Source organism: Ranitomeya imitator, chromosome 1 (assembly GCF_032444005.1).
Source record: "Ranitomeya imitator isolate aRanImi1 chromosome 1, aRanImi1.pri, whole genome shotgun sequence".
Classification (NCBI taxonomy): Eukaryota; Metazoa; Chordata; class Amphibia; order Anura; family Dendrobatidae; genus Ranitomeya; species Ranitomeya imitator.
Genome location: NC_091282.1, coordinates 160,512,329 through 160,531,044, shown reverse-complemented (window position 1 = coordinate 160,531,044; position 18,716 = coordinate 160,512,329).

Sequence of the window (18,716 nt, the reverse complement as noted above, 5' to 3'; positions counted from 1 at the left end):
GAAGACCCTTCCAGCTTTTTGAGACTTGGGTGGAGGACATCATCTCTGAAAATAGGGTCCCACAGCTGCACCCCATCAGTTTGATTAGCACTCTTAGATGAGTAAATAGCCTCAGAGAAGAAGAGGGTGCGCAACCCCTCACTATGTCACTGAGGATTTTAGCATTCTCCCGTGATTACTCCGGAGTGTTTCTTGTGGTGGGATGCAGGTCTGGACAGCTGTCATCATCCTATTAGATAGATAAGAATTAATATATGTGTGATTATGCCTCATTGGGAATCTGTCACCCCTCGAGACATATATAACCTATTAATATAGGCATACAGGTAATAGAAATGTTAAGCTTGTCCTACTTGTATGCCTCATATTATTGGTTTTGTTGTGGAGAAATGTTATATTCTGTCTTTATGCTAATGATCAGACCAATAACTCAACATAAAGCACAATTTCATATGCTTTGAAGGTGGAAATGGGTCCCTTTACTTCTTGGCCAATGTGCAGTTGCACAATTCCACCAATAACATGTCTGCCTCTGTCCATCCCTGAATGTAACCATAGGAAAGATGACACTACAGCTACAAAGGTGACCGTCTGATAGCCTAGCTCGACTACCCACCTCTCCTGAAGACCCTTCCAGCTTTTTGAGACTTGGGTGGAGGACATCATCTCTGAAAATAGGGTCCCACAGCTGCACCCTATCAGTTTGAGTAGCACTCTTAGACGAGTAAATAGCCTCAGATGAGAAGAGGGTGTGCAACCCCTCACTATGTCACTGAGGATTTTAGCATTCTCCCGTGATTACTCCGGAGTGTTTCTTGTGGTGGGATGCAGGTCTGGACAGCTGTCGTCATCCTATTAGATAGATAAGAATTAATATATGTGTGTTTATGCCCCATTGGGAATCTGTCACCCCTCGAGACATATATAACCTATTAATATGGGCATACAGGTAATAGAAATGTTAAGCTTGTCCTACCTGAATGCCTCATATTAATGGTTTTGTTGGGCAGAAATGTTATATTCTGTCTTTATGCTAATGATCAGACCAATAACTCATCAAAAAGCACAATTTCATATGCTTTGAAGGTGGAAATGGGTCTCCTTACTTCTTGGCCAATGTGCAGTTGCACAATTCCACCAATAACATGTCTGCCTCTGTCCACCCCTGAATGTAACCATAGGAAAGATGACACTACAGCTACAAAGGTGACCGTCTGATAGCCTAGCTCGACTACCCACCTCTCCTGAAGACCCTTCCAGCTTTTTGAGACTTGGGTGGAGGACATAATCTCTGAAAATAGGGTCCCACAGCTGCACCCCATCAGTTTGAGTAGCACTCTTAGATGAGTAAATAGCCTCAGAGAAGAAGAGGGTGCGCAACCCCTCACTATGTCACTGAGGATTTTAGCATTCTCCCGTTATTACTCCGGAGTGTTTCTTGTGGTGGGATGCAGGTCTGGACAGCTGTCGTCATCCTATTAGATAGATAAGAATTAATATATGTGTGTTTATGCCCCATTGGGAATCTGTCACCCCTCGAGACATATATAACCTATTAATATAGGCATACAGGTAATAGAAATGTTAAGCTTGTCCTACTTGTATGCCTCATATTAATGGTTTTGTTGTGGAGAAATGTTATATTCTGTCTTTATGCTAATGATCAGACCAATAACTCAACATAAAGCACAATTTCATATGCTTTGAAAGTGGAAATGGGTCCCTTTACTTCTTGGCCAATGTGCAGCTGCACAATTCCACCAATAACATGTCTGCCTCTGTCCACCCCTGAATGTAACCATAGGAAAGATGACACTACAGCTACAAAGGTGACCGTCTGATAGCCTAGCTCGACTACCCACCTCTCCTGAAGACCCTTCCAGCTTTTTGAGACTTGGGTGGAGGACATCATCTCTGAAAATAGGGTCCCACAGCTGCACCCCATCAGTTTGATTAGCACTCTTAGATGAGTAAATAGCCTCAGGGAAGAAGAGGGTGCGCAACCCCTCACGATGTCACTGAGGATTTTAGCATTCTCCCGTGATTACTCCGGAGTGTTTCTTGTGGTGGGATGCAGATCTGGACAGCTGTCGTCATTATATTAGATAGATAATAATTAATATATGTGTGTTTATGCCCCATTGGGAATCTTTCACCCCTCGAGACATATATAATCTATTAATATGGGCATACAGGTAATAGAAATATTAAGCTTGTCCTACCTGAAGGCCTCATATTAATGGTTTTGTTGGGCAGAAATGTCATATTCTGTCTTTATGCTAATGATCAGACCAATAACATATCAAAAAGCACAATTTCATATGCTTTGAAGGTGGAAATGGGTCCCCTTACTTCTTGGCCAATGTGCAGCTGCATAATTCCACCAATAACATGTCTGCCTCTGTCCACCCCTAAATGTAACCATAGGAAAGATGACACTACAGCTACAAAGGTGACCGTCTGATAGCCTAGCTCGACTACCCACATCTCCTGAAGACACTTCCAGCTTTTTGAGACTTGGGTGGAGGACATCATCTCTGAAAATAGGGTCCCACAGCTGCACCCCATCAGTTTGAGTAGCACTCTTAGATGAGTAAATAGCCTCAGAGAAGAAGAGGGTGCGCAACCCCTCACTATGTCACTGAGGATTTTAGCATTCTCCCGTGATTACTCCGGAGTGTTTCTTGTGGTGGGATGCAAGTCTGGACAGCTGTCGTCATCCTATTAGATAGATAAGAATTAATATATGTGTGTTTATGCCTCATTGCGAATCTGTCACCCCTCGAGACATATATAACCTATTAATATAGGCATACAGGTAATAGAAATGTTAAGCTTGTCCTACTTGTATGCCTCATATTAATGGTTTTGTTGCGGAGAAATGTTATATTCTGTCTTTATGCTAATGATCAGACCAATAACTCAACATAAAGCACAATTTCATATGCTTTGAAGGTGGAAATGGGTCCCTTTACTTCTTGGCCAATGTGCAGCTGCGCAATTCCACCAATAACATGTCTGCCTCTGTCCACCCCTGAATGTAACCATAGGAAAGATGACACTACAGCTACAAAGGTGACCGTCTGATAGCCTAGCTCGACTACCCACCTCTCCTGAAGACCCTTCCAGCTTTTTGAGACTTGGGTGGAGGACATCATCTCTGAAAATAGGGTCCCACAGCTGCACCCTATCAGTTTGAGTAGCACTCTTAGATGAGCAAATAGCCTCAGAGAAGAAGAGGGTGCGCAACCCCTCACTATGTCACTGAGGATTTTAGCATTCTCCCGTGATTACTCCGGAGTGTTTCTTGTGGTGGGATGCAGGTCTGGACAGCTGTCGTCATCCTATTAGGTAGATAAGAATTAATATATGTGTGTTTATGCCTCATTGGGAATCTGTCACCCCACGAGACATATATAGCCTATTAATATGGGCATACAGGTAATAGAAATGTTAAGCTTGTCCTACCTGAATGCCTCATATTAATGGTTTTGTTGGGCAGAAATGTTATATTCTGTCTTTATGCTAATGATCAGACCAATAACTCATCAAAAAGCACAATTTCATATGCTTTGAAGGTGGAAATGGGTCCCCTTACTTCTTGGCCAATGTGCAGTTGCACAATTCCACCAATAACATGTCTGCCTCTGTCCACCCCTGAATGTAACCATAGGAAAGATGACACTACAGCTACAAAGGTGACCGTCTGATAGCCTAGCTCGACTACCCACCTCTCCTGAAGACCCTTCCAGCTTTTTGAGACTTGGGTGGAGGACATCATCTCTGAAAATAGGGTCCCACAGCTGCACCCCATCAGTTTGAGTAGCACTCTTAGATGAGTAAATAGCCTCAGAGAAGAAGAGGGTGCGCAACCCCTCACTATGTCACTGAGGATTTTAGCATTCTCCCGTGATTACTCCGGAGTGTTTCTTGTGGTGGGATGCAGGTCTGGACAGCTGTCGTCATCCTATTAGGTAGATAAGAATTAATATATGTGTGTTTATGCCCCATTGGGAATCTGTCACCCCTCGAGACATATATAGCCTATTAATATGGGCATACAGGTAATAGAAATGTTAAGCTTGTCCTACCTGAATGCCTCATATTAATGGTTTTGTTGGGCAGAAATGTTATATTCTGTCTTTATGCTAATGATCAGACCAATAACTCATCAAAAAGCACAATTTCATATGCTTTGAAGGTGGAAATGGGTCCCCTTACTTCTTGGCCAATGTGCAGTTGCACAATTCCACCAATAACATGTCTGCCTCTGTCCACCCCTGAATGTAACCATAGGAAAGATGACACTACAGCTACAAAGGTGACCGTCTGATAGCCTAGCTCGACTACCCACCTCTCCTGAAGACCCTTCCAGCTTTTTGAGACTTGGGTGAAGGACATCATCTCTGAAAATAGGGTCCCACAGCTGCACCCCAGCAGTTTGATTAGCACTCTTAGATGAGTAAATAGCCTCAGAGAAGAAGAGGGTGCGCAACCCCTCACTATGTCACTGAGGATTTTAGCATTCTCCCGTGATTACTCCGGAGTGTTTCTTGTGGTGGGATGCAGGTCTGGACAGCTGTCGTCATCCTATTAGATAGATAAGAATTAATATATGTGTGTTTATGCCCCATTGGGAATCTGTCACCCCTCGAGACATATATAACCTATTAATATAGGCATACAGGTAATAGAAATGTTAAGCTTGTCCTACTTGTATGCCTCATATTAATGGTTTTGTTGTGGAGAAATGTTATATTCTGTCTTTATGCTAATGATCAGACCAATAACTCAACATAAAGAACAATTTCATATGCTTTGAAAGTGGAAATGGGTCCCTTTACTTCTTGGCCAATGTGCAGCTGCACAATTCCACCAATAACATGTCTGCCTCTGTCCACCCCTGAATGTAACCATAGGAAAGATGACACTACAGCTACAAAGGTGACCGTCTGATAGCCTAGCTCGACTACCCACCTCTCCTGAGGACCCTTCCAGCTTTTTGAGACTTGGGTGGAGGACATCATCTCTGAAAATAGGGTCCCACAGCTGCACCCTATCAGTTTGAGTAGCACTCTTAGATGAGTAAATAGCCTCAGAGAAGAAGAGGGTGTGCGCAACCCCTCACTATGTCACTGAGGATTTTAGCATTCTCCCGTGATTACTCCGGAGTGTTTCTTGTGGTGGGATGCAGGTCTGGACAGCTGTCGTCATCCTATTAGGTAGATAAGAATTAATATATGTGTGTTTATGCCCCATTGGGAATCTGTCCCCCCTCGAGACATATATAACCTATTAATATGGGCATACAGGTAATAGAAATGTTAAGCTTGTCCTACCTGAATGCCTCATATTAATGGTTTTGTTGGGCAGAAATGTTATATTCTGTCTTTATGCTAATTATCAGACCAATAACTCATCAAAAAGCACAATTTCATATGCTTTGAAGGTGGAAATGGGTCCCCTTACTTCTTGGCCAATGTGCAGTTGCACAATTCCACCAATAACATGTCTGCCTCTGTCCACCCCTGAATGTAACCATAGGAAAGATGACACTACAGCTACAAAGGTGACCGTCTGATAGCCTAGCTCGACTACCAACCTCTCCTGAAGACCCTTCCAGCTTTTTGAGACTTGGGTGGAGGACATCATCTCTGAAAATAGGGTCCCACAGCTGCACCCCATCAGTTTGAGTAGCACTCTTAGATGAGTAAACAGCCTCAGAGAAGAAGAGGGTGTGCAACCCCTCACTATGTCACTGAGGATTTTAGCATTCTCCCATGATTACTCCGGAGTGTTTCTTGTGGTGGGATGCAGGTCTGGACAGCTGTCGTCATCCTAATAGATAGATAAGAATTAATATATGTGTGTTTATGCCTCATTGGGAATCTGTCACCCCTCGAGACATATATAACCTATTAATATAGGCATACAGGTAATAGAAATGTTAAGCTTGTCCTACTTGTATGCCTCATATTAATGGTTTTGTTGGGCAGAAATGTTATATTCTGTCTTTATGCTAATGATCAGACCAATAACTCATCAAAAAGCACAATTTCATATGCTTTGAAGGTGGAAATGGGTCCACTTACTTCTTGGCCAATGTGCAGCTGCACAATTCCACCAATAACATGTGTGCCTCTGTCCACCCCTGAATGTAACCATAAGAAAGATGACACTACAGCTACAAAGGTGACCGTCTGATAGCCTAGCTCGACTACCCACCTCTCCTGAAGACCCTTCCAGCTTTTTGAGCTTTGGGTGGAGGACATCATCTCTGAAAATAGGGTCCCACAGCTGCACCCTATCAGTTTGAGTAGCACTCTTAGATGAGTAAATAGCCTCAGAGAAGAAGAGGGTGCGCAACCCCTCACTATGTCACTGAGGATTTTAGCATTCTCCCGTGATTACTCCGGAGTGTTTCTTGTGGTGGGATGCAGGTCTGGACAGCTGTCGTCATCCTATTAGATAGATAAGAATTAATATATGTGTGTTTATGCCCCATTGGGAATCTGTCACCCCTCGAGACATATATAACCTATTAATATGGGCATACAGGTAATAGAAATGTTAAGCTTGTCCTACCTGAATGCCTCATATTAATGGTTTTGTTGGGCAGAAATGTTATATTCTGTCTTTATGCTAATGATCAGACCAATAACTCATCAAAAAGCACAATTTCATATGCTTTGAAGGTGGAAATGGGTCCCCTTACTTCTTGGCCAATGTGCAGTTGCACAATTTCACCAGTAACATATCTGCCTCTGTCCACCCCTGAATGTAACCATAGGAAAGATGACACTACAGCTACAAAGGTGACCGTCTGATAGCCCAGCTCGACTACTCACCTCTCCTGAAGACCCTTCCAGCTTTTTGAGACTTGGGTGGAGGACATCATCTCTTAAAATTGGGTCCCAAAGCTGCACCCCATCAGTTTGAGTAGCACTCTTAGATGAGTAAATAGCCTCAGAGAAAAAGAGGGTGTGCAACCCCTCACTATGTCACTGAGGATTTTAGCATTCTCCCGTGATTAATCCGGAGTGTTTCTTGTGGTGGGATGCAGGTCTGGACAGCTGTCGTCATCCTATTAGATAGATAAGAATTAATATATGTGTGTTTATGCCTCATTGGGAATCTGTCACCTCTCGAGACATATATAACCTATTAATATGGGCATACAGGTAATAGAAATGTTAAGCTTGTCCTACCTGAATGCCTAATTTTAATGGTTTTGTTGTGGAGAAATGTTATATTCTGTCTTTATGCTAATGATCAGACCAATAACTCATCATAAAGCACAATTTCATATGCTTTGAAGGTGGAAATGGGTCCCCTTACTTCTTGGCCAATGTGCAGTTGCACAATTTCACCAGTAACATATCTGCCTCTGTCCACCCCTGAATGTAACCATAGGAAAGATGACACTACAGCTACAAAGGTGACCGTCTGTTAGCCCAGCTTGACTACTCACCTCTCCTGAAGACCCTTCCAGCTTTTTGAGACTTGGGTGGAGGACATCATCTCTGAAAATAGGGTCCCACAGCTGTACCCCATCAGTTTGAGTAGCACTCTTAGATGAGTGAATCGCCTCAGAGAAGAAGAGGGTGCGCAACCCCTCACTATGTCACTGAGGATTTTAGCATTCTCCCGTGATTACTCCGGAGTGGTTCTTGTGGTGGGATGCAGGTCTGGACAGCTGTCGTCATCCTATTAGATAGAAAAGAATTAGTATATGTGTGTTTATGCCTCATTGGGAATCTGTCACCCCCCGAGACATATATAACCTATTATTATGGGCATACAGGTAATAGAAATGTTAAGCTTGTCCTACCTGAATGCCTCATATTAATGGTTTTGTTGTGGAGAAATGTTATATTCTGTCTTTATGCTAATGATCAGACCAATAACTCATCATAAAACACAATTTCATATGCTTTGAAGGTGGAAATGGGTCCCCTTACTTCTTGGCCAATGTGCAGTTGCACAATTTCACCAGTAACATATCTGCCTCTGTCCACCCCTGAATGTAACCATAGGAAAGATGAAACTACAGCTACAAAGGTGACCGTCTGATAGCCTAGCTCGACTACCCACCTCTCCTGAAGACCCTTTCAGCTTTTTGAGACTTGGGTGGAGGACATCATCTGTTGTGAATTCTGTGGCTGAGTTCACTTCTGTGGTCACAAGTGGTATTGCAGTCTCTGGGCTTCCTCCCTCAGGTGTTTTGGTGAGCTCGTTGGCTGCCTTGCTATTTAGCTCCACCTGAGTCTGTCTTCCTTGCTCCTTGTCAATGTTCCAGTGTTGGATCTGAGCTACTGCATCTTTCCTTGGGCCTGCTGCTCTGCTAGATAAGTGCTTCTAGTTTGTTTTCTGTTTTTTTCTGTCCAGCTTGCTATTGTCTTTTGCTGGAGGCTCTGAGAGGCAGAGGGGTGCACCGCCGTGCTGTTAGTTCGGCACGGTGGGTCTTTTTGCCCCTTTGCGTGGTTTTCGTTTTAGGGTTTTTTGTAGACTGCATAGTTCTCTTTGCTATCCTCGCTCTGTCTAGAATATCGGGCCTCACTTTGCTGAATCTATTTCATTCCTACGTTTGTCTTTTCATCTCCCTGCCTGATTCTCACCAGATTATACGCACCACGAAGATCAATCTTAGTAAACCAACTAGCCCCCTTAATCCGAGCAAACAAGTCAGAAATCAATGGCAAGGGATACTGAAACTTAACAGTGATCTTATTAAGAAGGCGGTAATCAATACACGGTCTTAGCGAACCATCCTTCTTGGCTACAAAAAAGAACCCTGCTCCCAATGGTGACGACGATGGGCGAATATGTCCCTTCTCCAGGGACTCCTTCACATAACTGCGCATAGCGGTGTGTTCAGGTACGGACAAATTAAATAAACGACCCTTAGGGAATTTACTACCAGGAATCAAATCGATAGCACAATCACAATTCCTATGCGGAGGTAGGGCATCAGACTTGGACTCTTCAAATACATCCTGAAAGTCCGACAAGAACTCTGGGATGTCAGAAGGAATGGATGACGAAATAGACAAAAATGGAACATCACCATGTACTCCCTGACAACCCCAGCTGGTTACCGACATAGAGTTCCAATCCAATACTGGATTATGGGTTTGTAGCCATGGCAACCCCAACACGACCACATCATGCAAATTATGCAGTACCAGAAAGCGAATAACTTCCTGATGTGCAGGAGCCATGCACATGGTCAGCTGGGCCCAGTACTGAGGCTTATTCTTGGCCAAAGGTGTAGCATCAATTCCTCTCAACGGAATAGGACACCGCAAAGGCTCCAAGAAAAATCCACAACGTTTAGCATAATCCAAATCCATCAGATTCAGGGCAGCGCCTGAATCCACAAACGCCATGACAGAATACGATGACAAAGAGCACATTAAGGTAATGGACAAAAGGAATTTGGACTGTACAGTACCAATAACGGCAGAGCTATCGAACCGCCTAGTGCGTTTAGGACAATTAGAAATAGCATGAGTAGAATCACCACAATAGAAACACAGTCTGTTCAGACGTCTGTGTTCTTGCCGTTCTACTTTAGTCATAGTCCTGTCGCACTGCATAGGCTCAGGTTTACTCTCAGGCAGTACCGCCAGATGGTGCACAGATTTACGCTCGCGCAAGCGACGACCGATCTGAATGGCCAAGGACATAGACTCATTCAAACCAGCAGGCATAGGAAATCCCACCATTACATCCTTAAGAGCTTCAGAGAGACCCTTTCTGAACAAAGCCGCTAGTGCAGATTCATTCCACAGAGTGAGTACTGACCATTTCCTAAATTTCTGACAATATACTTCTACATCATCCTGACCCTGGCATAAAGCCAGCAGATTTTTCTCAGCCTGATCCACTGAATTAGGCTCATCGTAAAGCAATCCGAGCGCCAGGAAAAATGCATCAACATTACTCAATGCAGAATCTCCTGGTGCAAGAGAAAACGCCCAGTCCTGTGGGTCGCCGCGCAAAAAAGAAATAATAATCAAAACCTGTTGAATAGGATTACCAGAAGAATGAGGTTTCAAGGCCAAAAATAGCTTACAATTATTTCTGAAGCTCAGGAACTTAGTTCTGTCACCAAAAAACAAATCAGGAATCGGAATTCTTGGTTCTAGCATCGATTTCTGATCAATAGTATCTTGAATCTTTTGTACATTTACAACGAGATTATCCATTGAGGAGCACAGAGCCTGAATATCCATGTCCACAGCTGTGTCCTGAAGCACTCTAATGTCTAGGGGAAAAAAAAGACTGAAGACAGAGCTAAGAAAAAAAAATGATGTCAGGATTTCTTTTTTCCCTCTATTGGGAATCATTGGTGTGGCTCCTTGTACTGTTATGGCTGGCAATCAGGCAACACAGCGTGCAGTAATCAGCGCACATACAGAGATCTGGCAATAACCAAAAACAATAGGACGAGCTCTGAGACGTGGAATCTCTGTAGACTGCAGTACCTGATCTATCCTCACACAACTATAAGCAGCAGTGGATTGCGCCTAACAACTACCTATGCAACTCGGCACTGCCTGAGGAGCTGACTAGCCTGAAGATAGAAATACAAGCCTGACTTACCTCAGAGAAATACCCCAAAGGAATAGGCAGCCCCCCACATATAATGACTGTTAGCAAGATGAAAAGACAAACGTAGGAATGAAATAGATTCAGCAAAGTGAGGCCCGATATTCTAGACAGAGCGAGGATAGCAAAGAGAACTACTAAAAATGTGAAGACGGAAACTCCAGTATCTGGTCAAATGGAAGGGTTATGCTCAGGAAGATAATTCCTGGGTTTTTGCCTCTGATGTCCATGCCCCAGATCTTGTTCGTGCCTTTCATGTGGCTCATCCTGGTCGGCCTGGGGGTTCTGGTGAGGGTTCGGTGACCCCTCCTCAAGGGGGGGGTACTGTTGTGAATTCTGTGGCTGAGTTCACTTCTGTGGTCACAAGTGGTATTGCAGTCTCTGGGCTTCCTCCCTCAGGTGTTTTGGTGAGCTCGTTGGCTGCCTTGCTATTTAGCTCCACCTGAGTCTGTCTTCCTTGCTCCTTGTCAATGTTCCAGTGTTGGATCTGAGCTACTGCATCTTTCCTTGGGCCTGCTGCTCTGCTAGATAAGTGCTTCTAGTTTGTTTTCTGTTTTTTTCTGTCCAGCTTGCTATTGTCTTTTGCTGGAGGCTCTGAGAGGCAGAGGGGTGCACCGCCGTGCTGTTAGTTCGGCACGGTGGGTCTTTTTGCCCCTTTGCGTGGTTTTCGTTTTAGGGTTTTTTGTAGACTGCATAGTTCTCTTTGCTATCCTCGCTCTGTCTAGAATATCGGGCCTCACTTTGCTGAATCTATTTCATTCCTACGTTTGTCTTTTCATCTTGCTAACAGTCATTATATGTGGGGGGCTGCCTATTCCTTTGGGGTATTTCTCTGAGGTAAGTCAGGCTTGTATTTCTATCTTCAGGCTAGTCAGCTCCTCAGGCAGTGCCGAGTTGCATAGGTAGTTGTTAGGCGCAATCCACTGCTGCTTATAGTTGTGTGAGGATAGATCAGGTACTGCAGTCTACAGAGATTCCACGTCTCAGAGCTCGTCCTATTGTTTTTGGTTATTGCCAGATCTCTGTATGTGCGCTGATTACTGCACGCTGTGTTGCCTGATTGCCAGCCATAACAATCATCTCTGAAGATAGGGTCCCACAGCTGCACCCCATCAGTTTGAGTAGCACTCTTAGATGAGTAAATAGCCTCAGAGAAGAAAAGGGTGCGCAACCCCTCACTATGTCACTGAGGATTTTAGCATTCTCGCGTGATTACTCCGGAGTGTTTCTTGTGGTGGGATGCAGGTCTGGACAGCTGTCGTCATCCTATTAGATAGATAAGAATTAATATATTTGTGTTTATGCCCCATTGGGAATCTGTCACCCCTCGAGACATATATAACCTATTAATATAGGCATACAGGTAATAGAAATGTTAAGCTTGTCCTACTTGTATGCCTCATATTAATGGTTTTGTTGTGGAGAAATGTTATATTCTGTCTTTATGCTAATGATCAGACCAATAACTCAACATAAAGCACAATTTCATATGCTTTGAAGGTGGAAATGGGTCCCTTTACTTCTTGGCCAATGTGCAGCTGCACAATTCCACCAATAACATGTCTGCCTCTGTCCACCCCTGAATGTAACCATAAGAAAGATGACACTACAGCTACAAAGGTGACCGTCTGATAGCCTAGCTCGACTACCCACCTCTCCTGAAGACCCTTCCAGCTTTTTGAGACTTGGGTGGAGGACATCATCTCTGAAAATAGGGTCCCACAGCTGCACCCTATCAGTTTGAGTAGCACTCTTAGATGAGTAAATAGCCTCAGAGAAGAAGAGGGTGCACAACCCCTCACTATGTCACTGAGGATTTTAGCATTCTCGCGTGATTACTCCGGAGTGTTTCTTGTGGTGGGATGCAGGTCTGGACAGCTGTCGTCATCCTATTAGATAGATAAGAATTAATATATGTGTGTTTATGCCTCATTGGGAATCTGTCACCCCCTAGACATATATAACCTATTAATATGGGCATACAGGTAATAGAAATGTTAAGCTTGTCCTACCTGAATGCCTCATATTAATGGTTTTGTTGTGCAGAAATGTTATATTCTGTCTTTTTGCTAATGATCAGACCAATAACTCATCATAAAGCACAATTTCATATGCTTTGAAGGTGGAAATGGGTCCCCTTACTTCTTGGCCAATGTGCAGTTGCACAATTCCACCAATAACATGTCTGCCTCTGTCCATCCCTGAATGTAACCATAGGAAAGATGACACTACAGCTACAAAGGTGACCGTCTGATAGCCTAGCTCGACTACCCACCTCTCCTGAAGACCCTTCCAGCTTTTTGAGACTTGGGTGGAGGACATCATCTCTGAAAATAGGGTCCCACAGCTGCACCCTATCAGTTTGAGTAGCACTCTTAGATGAGTAAATAGCCTCAGAGAAGAAGAGGGTGCACAACCCCTCACTATGTCACTGAGGATTTTAGCATTCTCGCGTGATTACTCCGGAGTGTTTCTTGTGGTGGGATGCAGGTCTGGACAGCTGTCGTCATCCTATTAGATAGATAAGAATTAATATATGTGTGTTTATGCCTCATTGGGAATCTGTCACCCCCTAGACATATATAACCTATTAATATGGGCATACAGGTAATAGAAATGTTAAGCTTGTCCTACCTGAATGCCTCATATTAATGGTTTTGTTGTGCAGAAATGTTATATTCTGTCTTTTTGCTAATGATCAGACCAATAACTCATCATAAAGCACAATTTCATATGCTTTGAAGGTGGAAATGGGTCCCCTTACTTCTTGGCCAATGTGCAGTTGCACAATTCCACCAATAACATGTCTGCCTCTGTCCATCCCTGAATGTAACCATAGGAAAGATGACACTACAGCTACAAAGGTGACCGTCTGATAGCCTAGCTCGACTACCCACCTCTCCTGAAGACCCTTTCAGCTTTTTGAGACTTGGGTGGAGAACATCATCTCTGAAAATAGGGTCCCACAGCTGCACCCCATCAGTTTGAGTAGCACTCTTAGATGAGTAAATAGCCTCAGAGAAGAAGAGGGTGCGCAACCCCTCACTATGTCACTGAGGATTTTAGCATTCTCCCGTGATTACTCCGGAGTGTTTCTTGTGGTGAGATGCAGGTCTGGACAGCTGTCTTCATCCTATTAGATAGATAAGAATTAGTATATGTGTGTTTATGCCTCATTGGGAATCTGTCACCCCCCGAGACATATATAACCTATTAATATGGGCATACAGGTAATAGAAATGTTAAGCTTGTCCTACCTGAATGCCTCATATTAATGGTTTTGTTGTAGAGAAATGTTATATTCTGTCTTTATGCTAAAGATCAGACCAATAACTCATCACAAAGCACAATTTCTGTTGTGAATTCTGTGGCAGAGCTCCCTCCTGTGGTCACAAGTGGTACTTCGGCTGGTTCTCTCTGTGAGCTTCCGTTGGTGGAGGAAAGTGGTACTGCGGCTTCTGTGTTTCCTTCCTCAGGTGATGTGGGGAAGTCGTTAGGTGCTGCTCTATTTAACTCCACCTAGTGCTTTGATCCTGGCCTCCAGTCAATGTTCTAGTATTGGACCTGTTTCCTCCTGGATCGTTCCTGTGGCCTGCTGCTCTGCATAGCTAAGTTCCTCTTTGCTATTTGTTTCCTGTTTTTTTCTGTCCAGCTTGTCAATTTGTTTTTTTTCTGCTTGCTGGAAGCTCTGGGACGCAGAGGGTGTACCTCCGTGCCGTTAGTTCGGTACGGAGGGTCTTTTTGCCCCCTTTGCGTGGTTTTTGTAGGGTTTTGTGTTGACCGCAAAGTTACCTTTCCTATCCTCGCTCTGTTCAGAAAGTTGGGCCTCACTTTGCTAAATCTATTTCATCTCTACGTTTGTCTTTTCATCTTAACTCACAGTCATTATATGTGGGGGCTGCCTTTTCCTTTGGGGTATTTCTCTGAGGCAAGGTAGGCTTATTTTCTATCTTCAGGCTAGCTAGTTTCTCAGGCCGTGCCGAGTTGCATAGGGAGCGTTAGGCGCAATCCACGGCTGCCTTTAGTGTGGTTGGAGAGGATTAGGGATTGCGGTCAACAGAGTTCCCACGTCTCAGAGCTCGTTCTTGTTTTTTGGGTTATTGCCAGGTCACTGTATGTGCGCTGACCTCTATGTCCATTGTGGTACTGAATTACCTTTCATAACAGTACTGGAGGCCAAAAGTACTGTTTAGAAAGGATTGTAACTTCGGAGAGGAGGAGGGGTTTGTCTCTATGTAAAGTCTTGTCTAAAGTCCACTTTAAGGGAGGATATTAGCGAAGGAAATGAGGATGTCGAGTCCATATGGGTCGAAATTCATGGAGGGAAAAATGGTAACAAAATTCTCATTGGGGTCTGTTACAAACCCCCAAATATAACAGAAACCATGGAAAGTCTACTTCTAAAGCAGATAGATGAAGCTGCAACCCATAATGAGGTCCTGGTTATGGGGGACTTTAACTACCCGGATATTAACTGGGAAACAGAATTCTGTGAAACCCATAAAGGCAACAGGTTTCTGCTAATAACCAAGAAAAATTATCTTTCACAATTGGTGCAGAATCCAACCAGAGGAGCAGCACTTTTAGACCTAATACTATCTAATAGACCTGACAGAATAACAAATCTGCAGGTGGTCGGGCATCTAGGAAATAGCGACCACAATATTGTACAGTTTCACCTGTCTTTCACTAGGGGGACTTGTCAGGGAGTCACAAAAACACTGAACTTTAGGAAGGCAAAGTTTGACCAGCTTAGAGATGCCCTTAATCTGGTAGACTGGGACAACATCCTCAGAAATAAGAATACAGATAATAAATGGGAAATGTTTAAGAACATCCTAAATAGGCAGTGTAAGCGGTTTATACCTTGTGGGAATAAAAGGACTAGAAATAGGAAAAACCCAATGTGGCTAAACAAAGAAGTAAGACAGGCAATTAACAGTAAAAAGAAAGCATTTGCACTACTAAAGCAGGATGGCACCATTGAAGCTCTAAAAAACTATAGGAACAAAAATACTTTATCTAAAAAACTAATTAAAGCTGCCAAAAAGGAAACAGAGAAGCACATTGCTAAGGAGAGTAAAACTAATCCCAAACTGTTCTTCAACTATATCAATAGTAAAAGAATATAAACTGAAAATGTAGGCCCCTTAAAAAATAGTGAGGAAAGAATGGTTGTAGATGACGAGGAAAAAGCTAACATATTAAACACCTTCTTCTCCACGGTATTCACGGTCGAAAATGAATTGCTAGGTGAAATCCCAAGAAACAATGAAAACCCTATATTAAGGGTCACCAATCTAACCCAAGAAGAGGTGCGAAACCGGCTAAATAAGATTAAAATAGATAAATCTCCGGGTCCGGATGGCATACACCCACGAGTACTAAGAGAACTAAGTAATGTAATAGATAAACCATTATTTCTTATTTTTAGGGACTCTATAGCGACAGGGTCTGTTCCGCAGGATTGGCGCATAGCAAATGTGGTGCCAATATTCAAAAAGGGCTCTAAAAGTGAACCTGGAAATTATAGGCCAGTAAGTCTAACCTCTATTGTTGGTAAAATATTTGAAGGGTTTCTGGGGGATGTTATTCTGGATTATCTCAATGAGAATAACTGTTTAACTCCATATCAGCATGGGTTTATGAGAAATCGCTCCTGTCAAACCAATCTAATCAGTTTTTATGAAGACGTAAGCTATAGGCTGGACCACGGTGAGTCATTGGACGTGGTATATCTCGATTTTTCCAAAGCATTTGATACCGTGCCGCACAAGAGGTTGGAACACAAAATGAGAATGCTTGGTCTGGGGGAAAATGTGTGTAAATGGGTTAGTAACTGGCTTAGTGATAGAAAGCAGAGGGTGGTTATAAATGGTATAGTCTCTAACTGGGTCGCTGTGACCAGTGGGGTACCGCAGGGGTCAGTATTGGGACCTGTTCTCTTCAACATATTCATTAATGATCTGGTAGAAGGTTTACACAGTAAAATATCGATATTTGCAGATGATACAAAACTATGTAAAGCAGTTAATACAAGAGAAGATAGTATTCTGCTACAGATGGATCTGGATAAGTTGGAAACTTGGGCTGAAAGGTGGCAGATGAGGTTTAACAATGATAAATGTAAGGTTATACACATGGGAAGAAGGAATCAATGTCACCATTACACACTGAATGGGAAACCACTGGGTAAATCTGACAGGGAGAAGGACTTGGGGATCCAAGTTAATGATAAACTTACCTGGAGCAGCCAGTGCCAGGCAGCAGCTGCCAAGGCAAACAGGATCATGGGGTGCATTAAAAGAGGTCTGGATACACATGATGAGAGCATTATACTGCCTCTGTACAAATCCCTAGTTAGACCGCACATGGAGTACTGTGTCCAGTTTTGGGCACCGGTGCTCAGGAAGGATATAATGGAACTAGAGAGAGTACAAAGGAGGGCAACAAAATTAATAAAGGGGATGGGAGAACTACAATACCCAGATAGATTAGCGAAATTAGGATTATTTAGTCTAGAAAAAAGACGACTGAGGGGCGATCTAATAACCATGTATAAGTATATAAGGGGACAATACAAATATCTCGCTGAAGATCTGTTTATACCAAGGAAGGTGACGGGCACAAGGGGGCATTCTTTGCGTCTGGAGGAGAGAAGGTTTTTCCACCAACATAGAAGAGGATTCTTTACTGTTAGGGCAGTGAGAATCTGGAATTGCTTGCCTGAGGAGGTGGTGATGGCGAACTCAGTCGAGGGGTTCAAGAGAGGCCTGGATGTCTTCCTGGAACAGAACAATATTGTATCATACAATTAGGTTCTGTAGAAGGACGTAGATCTGGGGATTTATTATGATGGAATATAGGCTGAACTGGATGGACAAATGTCTTTTTTCGGCCTTACTAACTATGTTACTATGTTACTATGTTACTAATGATTCCCAATAGAGGGTAAAAAGAAGTTCTGAGACCATTTTTTTTTCTTTGCACTGTGTTTTGCCTTTTTTTTCCCCTAGACATTTGGGTGGTTCAGGACACAGGTGTAGCAATGGACATTAAAGGTCTGTCTTCATGTGTGGATCAGCTCACGGCAAGAGTACAAAGTATTCAAGACTTTGTGGTTCAGAATTCTATGTTAGAACCGAGAATTCCTATTCCTGATTTGTTTTTTGGAGATAGAACTAAACTTCTGAGCTTCAAAAATAATTGTAAACTATTTCTGGCTTTGAAACCTCGCTCCTCTGGTGACCCAGTTCAACAAGTTAGGATCGTTATTTCTTTTTTGCGTGGCGACCCTCAGGACTGGGCATTTTCTCTTGCGTCAGGAGATCCTGCATTAAGTAATATCGATGCATTTTTCCTGGCGCTCGGATTGCTGTACGATGAGCCTAATTCTGTGGATCAGGCAGAGAAGAATTTGCTGGCTCTGTGTCAGGGTCAGGATGAAATAGAGGTATATTGTCAGAAATTTAGAAAGTGGTCCGTACTCACTCAGTGGAATGAAGGTGCGCTCGCAGCTATTTTCAGAAAAGGTCTCTCTGAAGCACTTAAGGATGTCATGGTGGGATTTCCTATGCCTGCTGGTCTGAATGAGTCTATGTCTTTGGCCATTCAGATCGGTCGACGCTTGCGCGAGCGTAAATCTGTGCACCATTTGGCGGTATTACCTGAGCTTAAACCTGAACCTATGCAGTGCGATAGGACTTTGACCAGAGTTGAACGGCAAGAACACAGACGTCTGAATGGGCTGTGTTTCTACTGTGGTGATTCCACTCATGCTATCTCTGATTGTCCTAAGCGCACTAAGCGGTTCGCTAGGTCTGCCACCATTGGTACGGTACAGTCAAAATTTCTTCTGTCTGTTACCTTGATCTGCTCTTTGTCATCGTATTCTGTCATGGCATTTGTGGACTCAGGCGCTGCTCTGAATTTGATGGACTTGGAGTATGCTAGGCGTTGTGGGTTTTTCTTGGAGCCCTTGCAGTGTCCTATTCCATTGAGAGGAATTGATGCTACGCCTTTGGCCAAGAATAAGCCTCACTACTGGACCCAGCTGACCATGTGCATGGCTCCTGCACATCAGGAGGTTATTCGCTTTCTGG